This window comes from Hyla sarda, chromosome 2 (assembly GCF_029499605.1).
Source record: "Hyla sarda isolate aHylSar1 chromosome 2, aHylSar1.hap1, whole genome shotgun sequence".
Classification (NCBI taxonomy): domain Eukaryota; kingdom Metazoa; phylum Chordata; class Amphibia; order Anura; family Hylidae; genus Hyla; species Hyla sarda.
The window spans coordinates 162,684,900-162,702,048 of record NC_079190.1 but is presented as its reverse complement, the minus strand read 5'-3'; the positions used below and the strand labels follow the sequence as shown (position 1 = coordinate 162,702,048).

At 43.0% G+C, this 17,149-nt stretch overlaps 1 protein-coding gene across 2 annotated transcripts in view; it reads right to left on the bottom strand.

The window, feature by feature from the left end:
• Window positions 1-13,062, bottom strand: part of GGACT (gamma-glutamylamine cyclotransferase) — a 144,658-nt gene extending 131,596 nt beyond the window's left edge. Inside the window, exon 1 of one of the 2 annotated variants that reach the window (XM_056555686.1) lies at window positions 13,045-13,062. The gene's annotated coding sequence lies outside the window, so the exon portion shown is untranslated. Of the gene's footprint in view, window positions 1-9,757; window positions 9,776-13,044 lie in introns of those variants that run through there. The other variant, XM_056555684.1, reaches the window with a different exon arrangement.
• Window positions 13,063-17,149: the final 4,087 nt, after the last annotated feature.

Sequence of the window (17,149 nt, the reverse complement as noted above, 5' to 3'; positions counted from 1 at the left end):
GTACATAATAAATAAAAATAAACCTGTGCTCATCTCCAGTGATGTCACAGTACAGGGATAATACACACAGTGATGTCACAGTATAGGGATAATACACACAGTGATGTCACAGTACAGGGATAATACACACAGTGATGTCACAGTACAGGGATAATACACACAGTGATGCCACAGTACAGGGATAATACAAACAGTGATGTCTCAGTACAGGGATAATACACAGTGATGTCACAGTACAGGGATAATACACAAAGTGATGTCACAGTACAAGGATAATATACACAGTGATGTCACAGTACAGGGATAACACACCCAGTGATGTCACAGTACAGGGATAATACACAGTGATGTCACAGTACAGGGATAATACACAGTGATGTCACAGTACAGGGATAATACACAGTGATGTCACAGTACAGGGATAATACACAGTGATGTCACAGTACAGGGATAATACACAGTGATGTCACAGTACAGGGATAATACACACAGTGATGTCACAAAACAGGGATAATACACACAGTGATATCACAGTACAGGGATAATACACACAGTGATGTCACAGTACAGGGATGATATACACAGTGATGTCACAGTACAGGGATAATACACACATTGATGTCACAGTACAGGGATAATACACACATTGATGTCACAGTACAGGGATAATATACACAGTGATGTCACAGTACAGGGATAATACACACAGTGATGTCACAGTACAGGGATAATACACAGTGATATCACAGTACAGGGATAATACACAGTGATGTCACAGTACAGGGATAATACACAGTGATGTCACAGTACAGGGATAATACACAGTGATGTCACAGTACAGGGATAATACACAGTGATGTCACAGTACAGGGATAATACACGGTGATGTCACAGTACAGGGATAATACACACAGTGATGTCACAGTACAGGGATAATACACACAGTGATGTCACAGTACAGGGATAATACACACAGTGATGTCACAGTACAGGGATAATACACAGTGATGTCACAGTACAGGGATAATACACACAGTGATGTCACAGTACAGGGATAATACACACAGTGATGTCACAGTACAGGGATAATACACACAGTGATGTCACAGTACAGGGATAATACATACAGTGATGTCACAGTACAGGGATAATAGATTTGGTTAGGAACAGTATACTAGTATTTTTTCTAATATTGGTCTCGGTAAACAGGAGTTGGTCAGTATATGGTGCTGCAGGGACAGCTCAACCATCTCACATCCGATCGGATCACTATGTGAAGTCTGCTGAAAAGTCTAGAGCCGCCTCTGCTGTGCCCAGCAGCTACAACTACTTTTATGTGCTAAAGTGTGCAGACTGTAGCCCTTCCCAGCTTGGACACAGTATCAAGTCCACAACATTGTAGAATGGAAGCCTGACAAATCAAATGCCAGCCTTCCCCCACAGGCTGTAGTACATAGACCCTGTCCAGTAAAAACCTGGTATTTGATTTACCAGGCTTCTGTCATATATGTAGCGCCTGCGCCCTTTGACCAGTGGGGCTGGTATGCAGTAATTTCCAGGGCTGGTCTTTATCCCCAGTCCCTGCCCAGGGCTGTAATCACACCCCTTCTGTCTTTAACATGCCTACATGGGGGTGATTGACAGCCCAGGCTTGATGGAATCATCTTTGGCTCTGTCGCAAGTCTCCTGCAGGCCCAGAATCATAGCAAGCTCTGGTGTCTGCAGCCTAAGTGCCTCTGGGTCCTAGATTCCTTCCTCCTCTCCTCAGCAGTAAGAACAGCCTCCAGACTTCAACAGCTGATCAGCGAGGGACAGACTAAAGAGGAAAGTGCTGAACATCACTTCCTTCTTTAGTCTGTCCCTCGCTGATCAGCTGTTGAAGTCCGAGGCTGCACTTCCTGCGGAGGAGGGGAGGAAACTAGCGGCGCTAGAACCCAGAGGTTGCATAAGTCTGCAGACAGCCAGGGCTTGCTATGCCCAGAGCTTGTTATGATTCTGGGCCTGCGGGAGACTTGCAACAGAGCCGAAGAAGATTGCTCCATGCCTGAGCTGTTAATCACGCCCATGTAGGCGTGTTTAGGACAGGAAGGGTGTTATTACAGCCCTGGGCAGTGACTACTTGAAAACGCCGCACTGCCCAGGGGACTAATTCCTCTACATTTGCATACAGCGCAGGACGTTTTATAACCTGATTTTATGAAGATTACAGTCATCAGAAACAACTATAAAAACATGGTTGGAATGTATGTTTAATGCTCTAGGAAGTGTTTTTAATGGTTACAGTGGCTCAAATGTGGTGACTGGTTCCCTTTAGGCTTTAGGCTCAGGGAGCATCAGTGTCAGCGCAAACTATCCATCTGCATTTAAATAAAATGAAATGCTATGGCAGGAGACCCAGGAGGACCCCACTGCTGACACAGAGACATAAAAAAGCAAGACTACATTTTGTCAAAATGAACTTGAGTAAGCCAAAATCCTTCAGGGAAAATGTCTTGTGGACCAAGATAGAGCTTTTTGGTGAAGAACATCATTCTACTATTTACCAAAAATGGAATGAGGCCTACAAAGAAAAGAACACAGTACCTACAGTGAAATATGGTGGAGGTTCAATTGTTTTATTTTTATTTTTTATTTTTTGCTGCCTCTGGCACTGCAAGGCATCATGAAATCTGAGGATTACCAACGGATTTTGGGTCGCACTGTACAGCCCAGTGGTCTTCCAGCAGGACAATGACCCCAAATATATGTCAAAAAGCACCCAAAAATGGATGGCAACAAAGCGCTGGAGAGTTCTGAAGTTGCCAGATCTAAATCCCATTGAACACCTGTGGAGAGATCTTAAAATTGCTGTTGGGAAAAGGCGCCATTCCAATAAGAGACCTGAAGCAGTTAGCAAAGGAAGAGTGGTCCAAAATTCCGGGAGGTGTAAGAAGCTGATGGTTATAGGAAGCGACCGATTTCAATAAATTTTTCCAAAGGGTGTGCAACCAAATATTAAGTTAAGGCTGCCAATAATTTTGTCTAGCCCATTTTTGGACTGTGGTGTGACATTATGTACAATTTGCTTTTTTTCCTCCCTTTTTTGGTTTAGTTCCAATACACACAAAGGGAATGAACATGTGTATAGCAAAACATGTGGTACTGCAAACCTTTTCTATGAGAAATTCTTCATTTTCTAGAAAAAAATCAGGGGTGCCAACATTTACGGCAATGACTGTACAACTTCCTGTGAAGCATACAACAGCTGATAAGTACTGGATGGATTAAGATGTTTAAACAGAAGTAATTTACAAATCTGTTAGACTTTCTGGCACCAGTTGAATAAAAAAAAATAGTGTTCCAGTGGAGTACCCCTTTAAAGGGGGATCTATTTTCTTTCAAAGCCGCTCCTTGTCTGTCTCCACGCAGTTTTTCGATTCCTGGATAACCCCTTTAAATGTGCACTGTCAGATATAAATACTTTTTTTTATATGTTGTACACCTTGGCAAAACAATAGTTTTTCTAATATACTTTTTTACATTTTAACCCCTTAACCCCTTAAGGACTCAGCCCATTTTGGCCTTTCATCCACAGACTAGTATGATGGCTTGTTTTTTGCGCGACCAGTTGTCCTTTGTAATTACATCACTTATTATATCCTAAAATGTATGGCGCAACCAAAAAACACTATTTTTGTGGGGAAATTTAAAAAGAAAAACGCAATTTTGCTAATTTTGGAAGGTTTCGTTTTCACGCCGTACAATTTATGGTAAAAATGACGTGTGTTCTTTATTCCGAGGGTCAATACGATTGAAATGATATCCATAATTATATACTTTTCTATTATTGTTGTGCTTAAAAAAAATCACAAACTTTTTAACCAAATTAGTATGTTTATAATCCCTTTATTTTGATGACCTCTAACTTTTTTATTTTTCCGTATAAGCGGCGGTATGGGGGCTCATTTTTTGCGCCATGATCAGTACTTTTTTTGATACCACATTTGCATATAAAAAACTTTTAATACATTTTTTATAATTTTTTTTAAATAAAATGTATTAAAAAAGTAGCAATTTTGGACTTTTTTTTTTCGTTCACGCCGTTCACCGTACGGGATCATTAACATTTTATTTTAATAGTTCGGACATTTATGCATGCGGCGATACCAAATATGTCTATAAAAAATTTTTTTTACGCTTTTTGGGGGTAAAATTGGAAAAAAACAGACGTTTTACTTTTTTATTGCGGGAGGGGATTTTTCACTTTTTTTTTACTTTTACTTTTACATTTTTTTACATTTTTTTTTACACTTGAATAGTCCCCATAGGGGACTATTCATAGCAATACCATGATTGCTAATACTGATCTGTTCTATGTATAGGACATAGAACAGATCAGTGTTATCGGCGATCTTCTGCTCTGGTCTGCTCGATCTCAGACCAGAGCAGGAGACGCCGGGAGCCGGACCTCCGAGCGGCGTTCTGAATGATCGGATCCCCGCAGCAGCGCTGCGGGCGATCCGATCATTCATTCAAATCGCGCACTGCCGCAGATGCCGGGATCTGTATTGATCCCGGCACCTGAGGGGTTAATGGCGGACGCCCGCGAGATCGCGGGCATCGGCCATTGCCGGCGGGTCCCTGGCTGCGATCAGCAGCCGGGATCAGCCGCGCATGACACGGGCATCGCTCCGATGCCCGCGGTTATGCACAGGACGTAAATGTACGTCCTGGTGCATTAAGTACCACCGCACCAGGACGTACATTTACGTCCTGCGTCCTTAAGGGGTTAAGGACCAGGCCAATTTACACTGTAGGATCAGAGCGTTTTTTCCACATCTGACCACTGTCACTTTAACCATTAATAACTCTGGGATGCTTTTACCTTTCATTCTAATTCCGAGATAGTTTTTTCGTGACTTATTCTACTTTATGTTAGTGGTAAAATTTTGTCGATACTTGCATCATTTCTTGGTGAAAAATTCAAAAATTTTATTAAAAAAAATAGAAAATTTTGCATTTTTCTAACTTTGAAGCTCTCTGATTCACAAATACAATATGTCTACTTTATGTTTGCATCATAAAGTTGACATGTTTTTACTTTTGGAAGACATCAGAGGCCTTCAAAATATAACAGCACTTTCCCAATTTTTCACAAAATTTTCAAAATCGGAATTTTTCATGGACCAGTTCAGGTTTGAAGTGCATTTGAATGGTCTTCCTATTAGAAATAACCCACAAATGAACCCATTAATAAATCTGCACCCCTCAAAGTATTCAAAATGACATTCAGTAAGTGTGTTAACCCTTTAGGTGTTTCACAGGAATAACAGCAAAATAAAGGAGAAAATTCAAAATCTTAATTTTATACACTCGCATGTTCTTGTAGACCTAGTTTTTGAATTTTTATATGAGGTAAACGAAAACAAATCCTCTCAAAATGTGTAACCCAATTTCTCTCGAGTAAGGAAATACCTCATATGTGTATGTCAAGTGTTCGGCGGGCGCAATAGAGGGCTCAGAAGGGAATGAGCGACAATGGGATTTTGGAGAGTGAGTTTTTCTGAAATGGTTTTTGGGGGGCATGTCACATTTAGGAAGCCCCTATGGTGCCAGAACAGCAGAAAAAACCCCACATGGCCTACCATTTTGGAAACAACACCCCTTAAGGCACGTAACAAAGGGTCCAGTGAGCCGTAACACCCCACAGGTGTTTGATGAATTTTTGTTAAAGTCGGATGTGTAAATAAAAAAATAAAATTCCACTTAAGTGCAGTTTTTTGCCCCAAATTTACAAATTTTATAAAGGGTAATGGGAGAAAATGCCCCCCAAAATTTGTAACCCCATCTCTTCTGAGCATGGAAATACCCCATGTTAGGACGTAAAATGCTCTGCGGGCGAACTACAATGCTCAGAAGAGGAGTCACATTTGGCTTTTTGAAAGAAAATTTTGCTGAAATGGTTTTTGGGGGGCATGTTGTATTTAGGAAGCCCCTATGGTGCCAGAACAGCAAAAAAAAAAAAAAACATGGCATAATATTTTTGAAACTACACCCCTCAGGGAACGTAACAAGGGGTACAGGGAGCCTTAACACTTCACAGGTATTTCACGACTTTTTGTTAAAGTTGGATGTGTAAATAAATAAAAAAATTTCACTAAAAAGCAGTTTTTCCCCCAAATTTTACATTTTTACAAGGGGTAATAGGAGAAAATTACCCTCAAAATGTTTAACCCCATTTCTTCTGAGTATAGAAATACCCCATGTGTGGACGTCAACTGCTCTGCTGGCGCACTACAATGCTCAGATGAGGAGCGCCATTGAGCTTTTGGAAAGGGAATTTGTTTGGAATGGAAGTCAGGGGCCATGTGCGTCTACAAAGCCCCCTGTGGTGCCAGAACAGTGGACCCCCCACATGTGACCCCATTTTGGAAACTACACCCCTCAAAGAATTTAATAAGGGGTGCAGTGAGTATTTACACCCCACTGGCATTTGACAGATCTTTGGAACAGTGGGATGAGCAAATGCAAAATTACATTTTTAATTTTCACGGACCACTGTTCCAGAAAACTGTCAGACACTTGTGGGGCATAAATGCTCACTGTACCCCTTATTACATTACATGAGGGGTGCAGTTTCCAAAATGGGGTCACATAGGGGGGGGGTCCATTGTTCTGGCACTATGGAGCCTTTGTAAACACACGTGGCCTTCAATTCCGGACAAATTCTCTCTTCAAAATCCCAATGGCGCTCCTTCTTTTCTGAGCATTGTAGTTCGCCCTCAGAGCACTTTACATCCACATATGGGGTATTTATATACTCAGAAGAAATGGGGTTACGAATTGTGGGGTGGCTTATTTCCTATTTTCCCTTGTGAAAATAAAAAATTTAGGGCAACACCAGCATTTTAGTGACATTTTTTTTCTATCCAACTTTAATGAAAATTCGTCAAACACCTGTGGGGTGTTAAGGCTCACTATACCCCTTGTTACATTCCGTGAGGGGGGAAGTTTCCAAAATGGGGTCACATGTGGGTATTTATTTTTTTGCGTTTATGGCAGAACCGTTGTAAAATCAGCCACCCCTGTGAAAATCACCAATTTAGGCCTCAAATGTAGCATTGTTATGCGCCCGCAGAGCATTTTACGCCCACATATGGGGGTATTTCCGTACTCAGGAGAAAGTGCGTTACAAATTTTGGGGGTCTTTTTTCCCTTTTACCTCTTGTGAAAATAAAAAGTAAAGGGCAACACCAGCATGTTTGTGTAAATTTTTAAAATTTTTAGTGCAATTTCTCCCGAGTACGGAAATACCCCATATGTGGCACTAAACTGTTTCCTTGAAATACGACAGGGCTCCGAAGTGAGAGAGCGCCATGCGCATTTGAGGACTTAATTAGGGATAGCATAGGGGTGGACATAGGGGTATTCTACGCCAGTGATTTCCAAACAGGGTGCCTCCAGCTGTTGCTAAACTCCCAGCATGACTGGGCAGTCAGTGGCTGTCCGGAAATGCTGGGAGTTGTTGTTTTGCAACAGCTGGAGGCTCCATTTTGGAAACACTGCTGAACTATACGTTTTTTTATTTTTATTGGGGGTGGGGGGGACAGTGTAATGGGTGTATATGTAGAGTTTTACCCTTTATTATGTGTTAGTGTGGTTTAGTGTAGTGTTTTTAGGGTACATTCGCACTGGCGGGTTACAGTGAGCTTACCGCTAGGAGTTTGCGCTGCGGCAAAAAATTTGCAGCAGCTCATACTTGAAGCAGGAAACTTACTGTAAACCCGTCCATGTGAGTGTACCCTGTACATTCACATGGGGGGCAAACCTCCAGCTGTTTCAAAACTACAACTCCCAGCATGCACTGACAGACCGTGCATGCTGGGAGTTGTACTTTTGTACAGCTGGAGGCACACTGTTTGGAAAACCTTCAGTTAGGTTCTGTTACCTAGCTCAGTATTTTCCAACCAGTGTGCCTCCAGCTGTTGCAAAACTACAACTCCTAGCATATACTGATCATCGAAGTGCATGCTGGGAGATGTAGTTATGCAACAGCTAGAGGTACACAACTACAACTCCCAGCATGCTGAGACAGCTGTTTGCTGTTTGGGCATGCCGGGATTTGCAGTTTTGCAACATCTGGAGGTCTACAGTTTAGAGACCACTGCACAGTGATTTCCAAACTGTTTACCTCCAGATGTTGCAAAACTACAAATGCCAGCATGCCCAGACAGCAAACTTCTATGTGGGCATGCTGGGATTTGTAGTTTTGCAAGATCTAGAGGGCCACAGTTCACAGCACAGTGATCTCCAAACTGTGACCCTCCAGCTGTTGCAAAACTACAAATCCCAGGATGACAGCTGTCTGGGCATGCTGGGAGTTGTAGTTTTGCAACATCTGGAGGGCAACAGTGTAGAGACCACTGTATAGTGGTCTCAAACTGTAGTCTCCTAGATGTTGCTAAGCAACTTACCGGCTTCCGTCGGATCCAGGGAGCCGTCCTGTTCTGCTGCATGACATGTCTCCCGCGCCAATCTCCGACACCGATCGGCGCCCGCTGCCTCGCCCGCAGGGTAAGTGGATCTTCGGCGCCAGTCCCCTTCATTTCCCCATCCTGCCCCGCCTATTGTGGGTGGGCAGAATGGGGAACACGAAAGTTAACCCCCCGCCCCCAATCTGCTATTGGTGGTCGTGTCTAGACCACCAATAGCAGGGATAGGAGGGGTGGAACCCCTGCCACCTCACTCCAATCCCTTCGGGGGGATCGTGGGTGTCTTGGACAACCGCGATCCCCCTTATTTTCCGGGTCACCATAGACCCATAATGACCCGGAATTGCGCAAATCGCAAATGTGAATTCACTTGCGATTTGCGCTGATCGCCGACAGGGTCTGATTACCCCCATGGGCATTTGCGCGGGGTGCCTGCTGATCGATATCAGGTACGCTCTTGGTCCTTAAGTACCAGGGAGCAAAGGTGTACCTGTACGCCCTTGGTCCTTAACAGGTTAAAGACACTGAGGAGTCCCACAGCAGCATGAGTGTCATGGACACGAGATGGCTGATTGACAAGGCTGCAGGAGGAACACAGCCTGCAGCAACATTTTTACCAATCATGGGCCTCCAAGCAGTCAAAGAATGTCTGGGCATGCTGGGAGTTGTAGTTTTGCAAAAGCTGTAGGCACACAGCTGAAGGCAACACTGCTGCAAAAAAGAGTTATACAAACACTGTACCTCCAACTATTCCAAAACTACAAGTCCCAGCATTACAGGACTGGCAAAAGATGATACACATGAATGACATAGGAAGATTCTAAGTTATACACTCAAGAGTAGAGGCAATCTCAAATAATCATTGGTTTTATGCTGTACGCGCGCGCGCACACACATACACACACACACACACACACACACACACAGGAAAGGGTTACAGAGCAGGGCTGCCAGGCTCCCCAGAGCAGTGAGTCAGCATTCCCCCTCCTCCTTAGTCTGATCCCTCCTGTGCCCCATCATTCCTCGCCCTTTATCAGTCCCTGTGCCACACCATTCCATCCCCTCTGATCCTTCTGTGTCACTTCATTCTCCACCCCCCTCTGATCCCCCATGTGCTACATCATTCCTTTCCCCTATGATCCCCCTGTGCTACATCATTCCCTCCCCCTCTGATTCCCCCCCCTTGTGCGACAACATTTCCTCCCCTCTGACACCCCCCCCCCCCCCCCCGCTTGCCACATCATTCCCCATCAGTCTGTTTCCCTGCTTGTTTTGCTTTTAATTACCTGGTCCGTGTCTCCCCGAGCACGCTCCGGCAGGATATTTCTTTACTGTAACATACATCACAGCCTTCTGTCAGAGGTATACATTGAAAAGTCCTCCCCCTTTATACTGCTAATGGATAACTTACACTACAGTGAACAGTTAAAGGTTTACTCTGTTGGAAACATCTTATCCCCTATCCAAAGGTCCAAAGGATAGGGGATAAGATGTTAGATCACAGGGGTCCCGCCGCTGGGGACCCTCATGATCTCCGAGCCGGAAGCGTCGGCGGCCTGAACACAGAAGCTTGCAGCTTCCGCGTTCAAGATGTCACGCCACACTCCCTCTATTCATGTCAATGGGAGGGGGTGTGATGGCTAGTATATAGCCGTCACGCCTCCTCCCATAGAAATGACTGGAGGGAGCGTGGCAGATTGCATCACCAGTCATTGGGCACGGAGCAGAGTTTGCTCCGTGCACCGAATGACTGGGTGCCGCAGCAGAGATCGCGGGGGTCCGCATCGGCGGGACCCCAGGATCTTAGATCTTATCCCCTATGCTTTGGATAGGGGATAAGATGTTACCCCTTTAAGTCCTTCACAAGGAGTAATTTTTTTGTTGGATAAGCTGTAGTTTTTAATACTGTGTTGGGGGTAAATACAACTTTTTATCACTTTTAAACCCAATGTTTCTCGAAGCTAATTTGAACAAAAACAGAAATTCTGGCATTGGGTACGTTTGTTTTCTTTCACAGTATTCACTATGTAAGATAAGAAAAAAAATTGTTATTAAAAACAGACATTCCTGGATGCAGCAATACCTATAGTTTTTTTTATTAAGTGGTATTTTAGTTTTTTTTTTTTTTTACTTGGAAAATAGTTTAAAGGGGGGGATTCCCATCTCAACTAACGTAGTTATACTTGTAGGGCATATCAAGTTAAAATTGTTTGCTTTTACATTAATTTAGCAAATTTGCTCCTTCTCCTGATATTCCTGCTCCTTTTCTCCCATTGTTGACAGCTCCTTATTTATGTTACAGACCACTGCTCCACTTTTGATGCTGTGAATGGGCTGGTGTGTGTGTGATAGATATATATACCAGCCCGACCACCGCATCTAGGGTGGCTTGGTGGTCTGAACTTAGGCAACGGGCATTCAACAAGGGGAGGAAAGAAGCAGGAATGTGAAGATAAGGGCAAATTTGCTTAATGTATTTAATAGCAGAAAATTTTTTATATCACATTTTTATATTATATTTCAAAAACTATTTATTGAATTTCAGGCTATGTTCGCACATCATAAACACAAATGGACATATATTATTTATGGCCATTTTTCTGCCGATTATGAAGAAAAAAGTTTGTAAAGTAAAAAGTATTTTTATAATTATCTGAAGAAACATCTGTAAATAAAATATGGCGATTTTTTATGGGGTGTGGATTTGGCTTCAGGCTTGCTTTAGGACATATAGCGTACATAAATTAATTGTGCAGTTATACCAAAAAATGTATCATTGTCAAAAAAAGAATATGTAAAGGCAAGTTTAACTACCAGCAGCACATGTTCTACAATAATGTTTCCCATCATACCTGTATATTCTCCTGCCAGTCTTATATAGTGAAAAAATATGTCTTCCAAAGTGAAGTTTTAAAACTCTCACGCGTTGTATGCTAATTAGTCATCCTGAACCCTGGGCTCTTATCATGCCTATTCATCCCTAATCAAGTCACCGCTCTGATCACTGCATTCTTGCCAAGGCCCAGGCCTTTTTAAGGAGCAGAGTGGTGGCAGTGCCCAGGCTGTCAATCGTGCCTGAGTAGTTGTGATTAGGGGTTTTTTTAGCCTAGAGTGTGGTGGCTACTTGGCATGCTACACTTCCCGATGACTAGTCAACCCTAATTAGCATACAACGCTGGAATGTTTTAAAACTGTTTTCCTCACTATGAAGGACAAACAGGAGGAACTATGGGCATGGTAGGAAACATTCTTGTAAGATGTAAATTGTACTGATGGTAGTTAAAGCAAATCATGATGTATAACTTACCCAGATCTTTGGTTGTTTAAACCAGTTAATAAATGGCATTCATAATATGTTCATTGCCCACTTTGTGAAAGGTGGGGCCTGTATATTGGGTTTTTGTCAGTTTCCCATTAAAGTGTATCTGTCGTCAACAAAAACTTTTCATATAATACAATATACATTGAAAAAATGTGTATACTTTTGGGTGAAAAAATGCTGTCCCTATAACTGTTGCCTGTGTGTCTCTGTGAGGAGACCAAAACAGGAAGTGTGGCCATGACAAGCAGGGCTCTGTGCGGGAGAGTGTCACAGAGCCTCACTGCTCGGAGCCCTACTAATCCACCCACACTTCCTGTATTTGGTCTCCTCACAGAGACACACAGGCAATAGCTGCATGGACAAAAATATACACATTTTTTTTAGCCAATGTATAATATACATTTTATGTTATTTTCTACATTATATTAAAACGTTTTTGCTAACGGCATGTACACTTTAAACATAGGACCATATAAACAAAAAAATAACTGTTGTAAAATAGTTTTTTCCATTCTTATAAAAAAAAAAAAAAAGTTTCTCAATACATTATAGTATACTAAAATAGTTTCATTAAAAGTACAACACATCTTGCTAAAATCAAGCCCTCAAATGCAAAATTATTATTGTGCTTGGAAGGTAAGGAGAAATAAATACACAAACAACGTTGCCTGTTCTCAAAGGCCAATATGGATTATGTCTTTGAGGGGTTTACACCTTTAGACTAACCATTGAAACATTTAAATGTATTGATAAAACCAGTAATACATTTTAAGGGAACTTACATATATAGAGGATGTGCCCTTCTTTGCCAGCTGTCACAACTGAGACAAAATCTTGAAAACAATGCTTATTAAAAGAAACACCACAGTTAAATTTGTATGTGTTAATTTAAACCTAGGTCTTGTAAAGACAGTCTGTTCCTTGGAAATCTGATCAGGATTTGCTGAACCAGACATTATTGCAATGTGAAGTATTACAACCTAGCTTACATAACACCTCTTAGATCTCATGATAGACATGTTTGCCATGCTGGCTTATGTTAATGTAATAGGACGGTGTAAAGCGTAATCCCGTAGAAACTTGCAGCTGAATGATTATGCATTCATGCACTCCATGTTATGTGAGTAATATACATGTGGAATTACATTAAGCTAATACCTAAGCAGTAAGGAAGACTGTATAAGTTCTGTGACAAAATAGGTTAATATGACAATATATTTGCAGCTTTTGAATAGAGAAATAGTCACTAACCTGACCTTGTCCTTTGGTTACTCTTGATCACACTAAATTCTGGCCAGTAATCTGTGAGTGCATAACCTGTTTGTAGCTCCAACCACTTTTTATTATAGCACCTTAGGTAATAGGGCGTGTTTCTCTTACTACTGTGAAATACACATGAACTGTTGACTTTATTCACTGTAGAGCAAGGTGCACTCTTTCATGGTGGAGAAATAGTATTAAAGGAAAACTATCAGTGTCACCTGCACTAACCTGTCGGTACAGACAGGTGGTGTGGGTGACTCTGATGATAATCATATTTACATGTCCCGATCCGTGGTCCCGTTATCTTCCACTGTGCCTTTCGTTCCGGGGCTGGCTTGGGCCATGGGCAGAGCTTTCTTACATCACTGCTGCAAGCAAACAGTAGCGGTGATGTGGAAGCTACGCTCGTGTCCCAAGCTGGCTTCGGAACAAAAACAACGGAGAAAGATGGCGGGAGAACGGGAGCATGGATTGGGTACAGGTAAGTATGATTATCATCATTGTCACCTGCACTACCTGTCTGAACAGACAGGTTAGTGCAGGTGACACAGATGACAGATTTCCTCTATTTGTTTAACAATAGAAAAATGTTTTCAATATATGCTGTGTTTTACCTAATGGAGGGACATAATGGGCATAACAGGCTTTTATGCCCATCGCAGGACCAATTTTTGCTTAAAATTTACTTCTTCATGTGACTTCCAATTTATCTTCTATGACTGTATGGCAAGAATTCCCTTAAGTCAGTAAAAAATTGTAAGTGATAAATGTTACGCCGAGCGCTCCGGGTCCCCGCTCCTCCCCGGAGCGCTCGCGGCATCCTCGCTGCTGCAGCGCCCCGGTCAGATCTACTGACCGGGTGCGCTGCGATACCGCCCCCAGCCGGGATGCGATTCGCGATGCGGGTGGCGCCCGCTCGCGGTGCGCACCCCGGCTCCCGTACCTGACTCGCTCTCCGTCGGTCCTGTCCCGGCGCGCGCGGCCCCGCTCCCTAGGGCGCGCGCGCGCCGAGTCTCTGCGATTTAAAGGGCCACTGCGCCGCTGATTGGCGCAGTGGGTCTAATCAGTGTGTTCACCTGTGCACTCCCTATGTATACCTCACTTCCCCTGCACTCCCTCGCCGGATCTTGTTGCCCTTGTGCCTAGTGAAAGCGTTCCCTTGTGTATTCCTAGCCTGTGTTCCAGACCTCCTGCCGTTGCCCCTGACTACGATCCTTGCTGCCTGCCCCGACCTTCTGCTACGTCCGACCTTGCTTTTGTCTACTCCCTTGTACCGCGCCTATCTTCAGCAGTCAGAGAGGTTGAGCCGTTGCTAGTGGATACGACCTGGTTACTACCGCCGCAGCAAGACCATCCCGCTTTGCGGCGGGCTCTGGTGAACACCAGTAGTAACTTAGAACCGGTCCACTAGCACGGTCCACGCCAATCCCTCTCTGGCACAGAGGATCCACCTCCTGCCAGCCGGCATCGTGACAATAAATAAACTCACTAGCAAAATAAAAAAATAAAGCACCCAGATAAAATGCTGAATTGCTGCAAAACTTGGCATGCAGTTATGATGCATTCTGAAAGTTTTCAGACCCTTTTACTTTTTTCCCAATTCGTTATTGGCCTTGTGCAAAAATAAAAAAAGTTTTACCCATCATTCTGCACTCAATACTCCATAATGACAAACTTAAAGGCGTACTACGCCCCTAGACATCTTATCCCCTATCCAAAGGATAGGGAATAAGATGTCAGATCGCCACGGTCCCGCTGCTGGGGACCCCCGGGATCCCCGCTGCGGCACCCCGCTATCTTTACAGCACAGAGCGAGTTTTCTCTGTGCGTAATGACGGGCGATACAAGGGATGGAGCAGCGTGACGTCATGTCTCCACCCCTCGTGACATCACGGCCCGTCCCCTTAATGCAAGTCTATGGCAGGGGGCGTGATGACCGCCACGCCCCCCCATAGACTTGTATTGAAAGGGGCGGGCCGTGACGTCACGAGGGGTGGAGCCGTGACGTAACGATGCTCCGGCCCCTGTATTGCCCGTCATTATATGCAGAGCGAACTCGCTCTGTGCTGTAAAGATAGCGCAGTGCCGCAGCGGGGATCCCGGGGCTCCCCAGCAGCGGGACCACGGCAATCTGACATCTTATCCCCTATCCTTTGGATAGGGGATAAGATGTCTAGGGGCGGAGTACCCCTTTAAAAAAACTGAAGTTTACAAATTTTTGCTCATTTAAAAGGAAAAACTTAAATTTCACATGTACAGTCACCAAGAAAGCTGTATGGTTTGGATAGATTTATTTATAAACAATAAAATAATTGAATAGCAACAATAATATTAGATGGATCACTAGCCCTTGAAAATCCAATCTAACAACATGTATAGATATAAAATAAATTATTGTGACCACATTTTTATTGTTGTATGTGGTCACAATAATTGATTTTATAGCTATACGTGTTCCAGAAGGCTGAAAAATACACAAAAATGTATTCAGGTCTCCTAGATCCAGGTATATGCACTGACAAAATGGGAACCTCTAAAACTTAACTTTTATTATTCCTATTAAAACACTGTGCAAATATCTATGAAACATATATTGTGATTTTTTGACCGCCAACAGTTTGAGTCATTGATCTAAGTAAATCTGGTTTCTGTGCTGTATTCCACAGTTATGTAAATGTCAGAAGTAGTAATCGTAAAGTCGCATCCACCTCTAGAATATCGCACTAATACAGTAAAAAAATCTTGGTTAAAGGAAAAAGGTCACAGGTTCACCCACACTAAACCCAATAGACCGGCTTGTGCCCACTGAGCTCTCACGTGACCAGCAACCATAAATATTCACATACAGCTGGATGGCCCGCCTCCACCATGCAATACAGCACAGATGGAAGCTGATCTTCAGAGGGACCGGGGTGCCGGCCTGAAGGTAGAAACATCCATACAGTAGAAAAAAGAGGTTCACACTCACCAAGTAGATGTGAAAAAAGCCAAAGTTTATTCAAAACATAAGGTGCAAGGTGCATGAACACAGCTGTGGAAGCTGCTTCAGTAAATGGGTAACAGCTGTTGCGCGTACACTGAACATGCTTCTTCAGACCCTTCCTTCTAACAACCATGCCACTCCTTAAGGCTCATACCTGAGTGATGTAGGTGATATGGGGTGTATACTAAACTGGAAACACACACAAGTGTAAATTTAAACCAATATATACAATATAAAAACAACACTTTATGCAAATATACTGTAATCTAACCATTCATTCAAGCCCAGATTACCTTGGGCATTTGTTTTGATTATCCATTTTGCTTCCATGCGGAGTAAGACCTTTCGTCTATCCACTCCTTCTACTGGGTTAACTTTTTCGATACCACAAAAAGTTAGACCACAGTATTTATTAATATGATATTCCTTTACATGCTGAATAAACCTATAAGCCCCCTTCAATGACTTGATAGAATAGATATGTTCCCTGAAACGTACATGCAGACCTTTTTGTGCTTCCAATATAGAAACAGCCACACGTACAGGTGATGGCATAAACTACCCATTGTGTCCTACAGGTGATCAGATCATTAACAATAACGCTGACACCACCTAAATTAAAACTTCTACTGGGTAAGAAAAATTTACACCAAGCGCACAAACCGCATTTATGGTTACCTGTAGGACCTAATTTCGTCAGCCAGTCAGTGCTCTTATGGGACTCCAACATGCTTCTTGTTGTTAGGTCTCTCAGATATTTACAGCATCTAAACGCAAACAAGGGATTGTCATCTACTACCTGTCCTAATATAGGATGTTTTTTTTTATCTGCCTTTTTGATAGTATCAGCTAGAGGACTAAATTTAAATGACCTAGAGAATGGAGTTCTTGTTTGGCAATTAGATTTTTTCTTTTTTTAAACAGGAGATTCCTCCTGCCCTGTTTTCCAAATTTCTTTAGGATAGCCCCTAGCTTCCAATCTCCTCTCCAGATCAGCAGCTTGTTCCATAAAGCTTTCATCTGTGCTAATAATGCACCTAAGGTGCAAAAACTGCCCGTAAGGTAGATATCTCACCATTTTTGAACTGCCCCAGGACATCTAAGAATTCC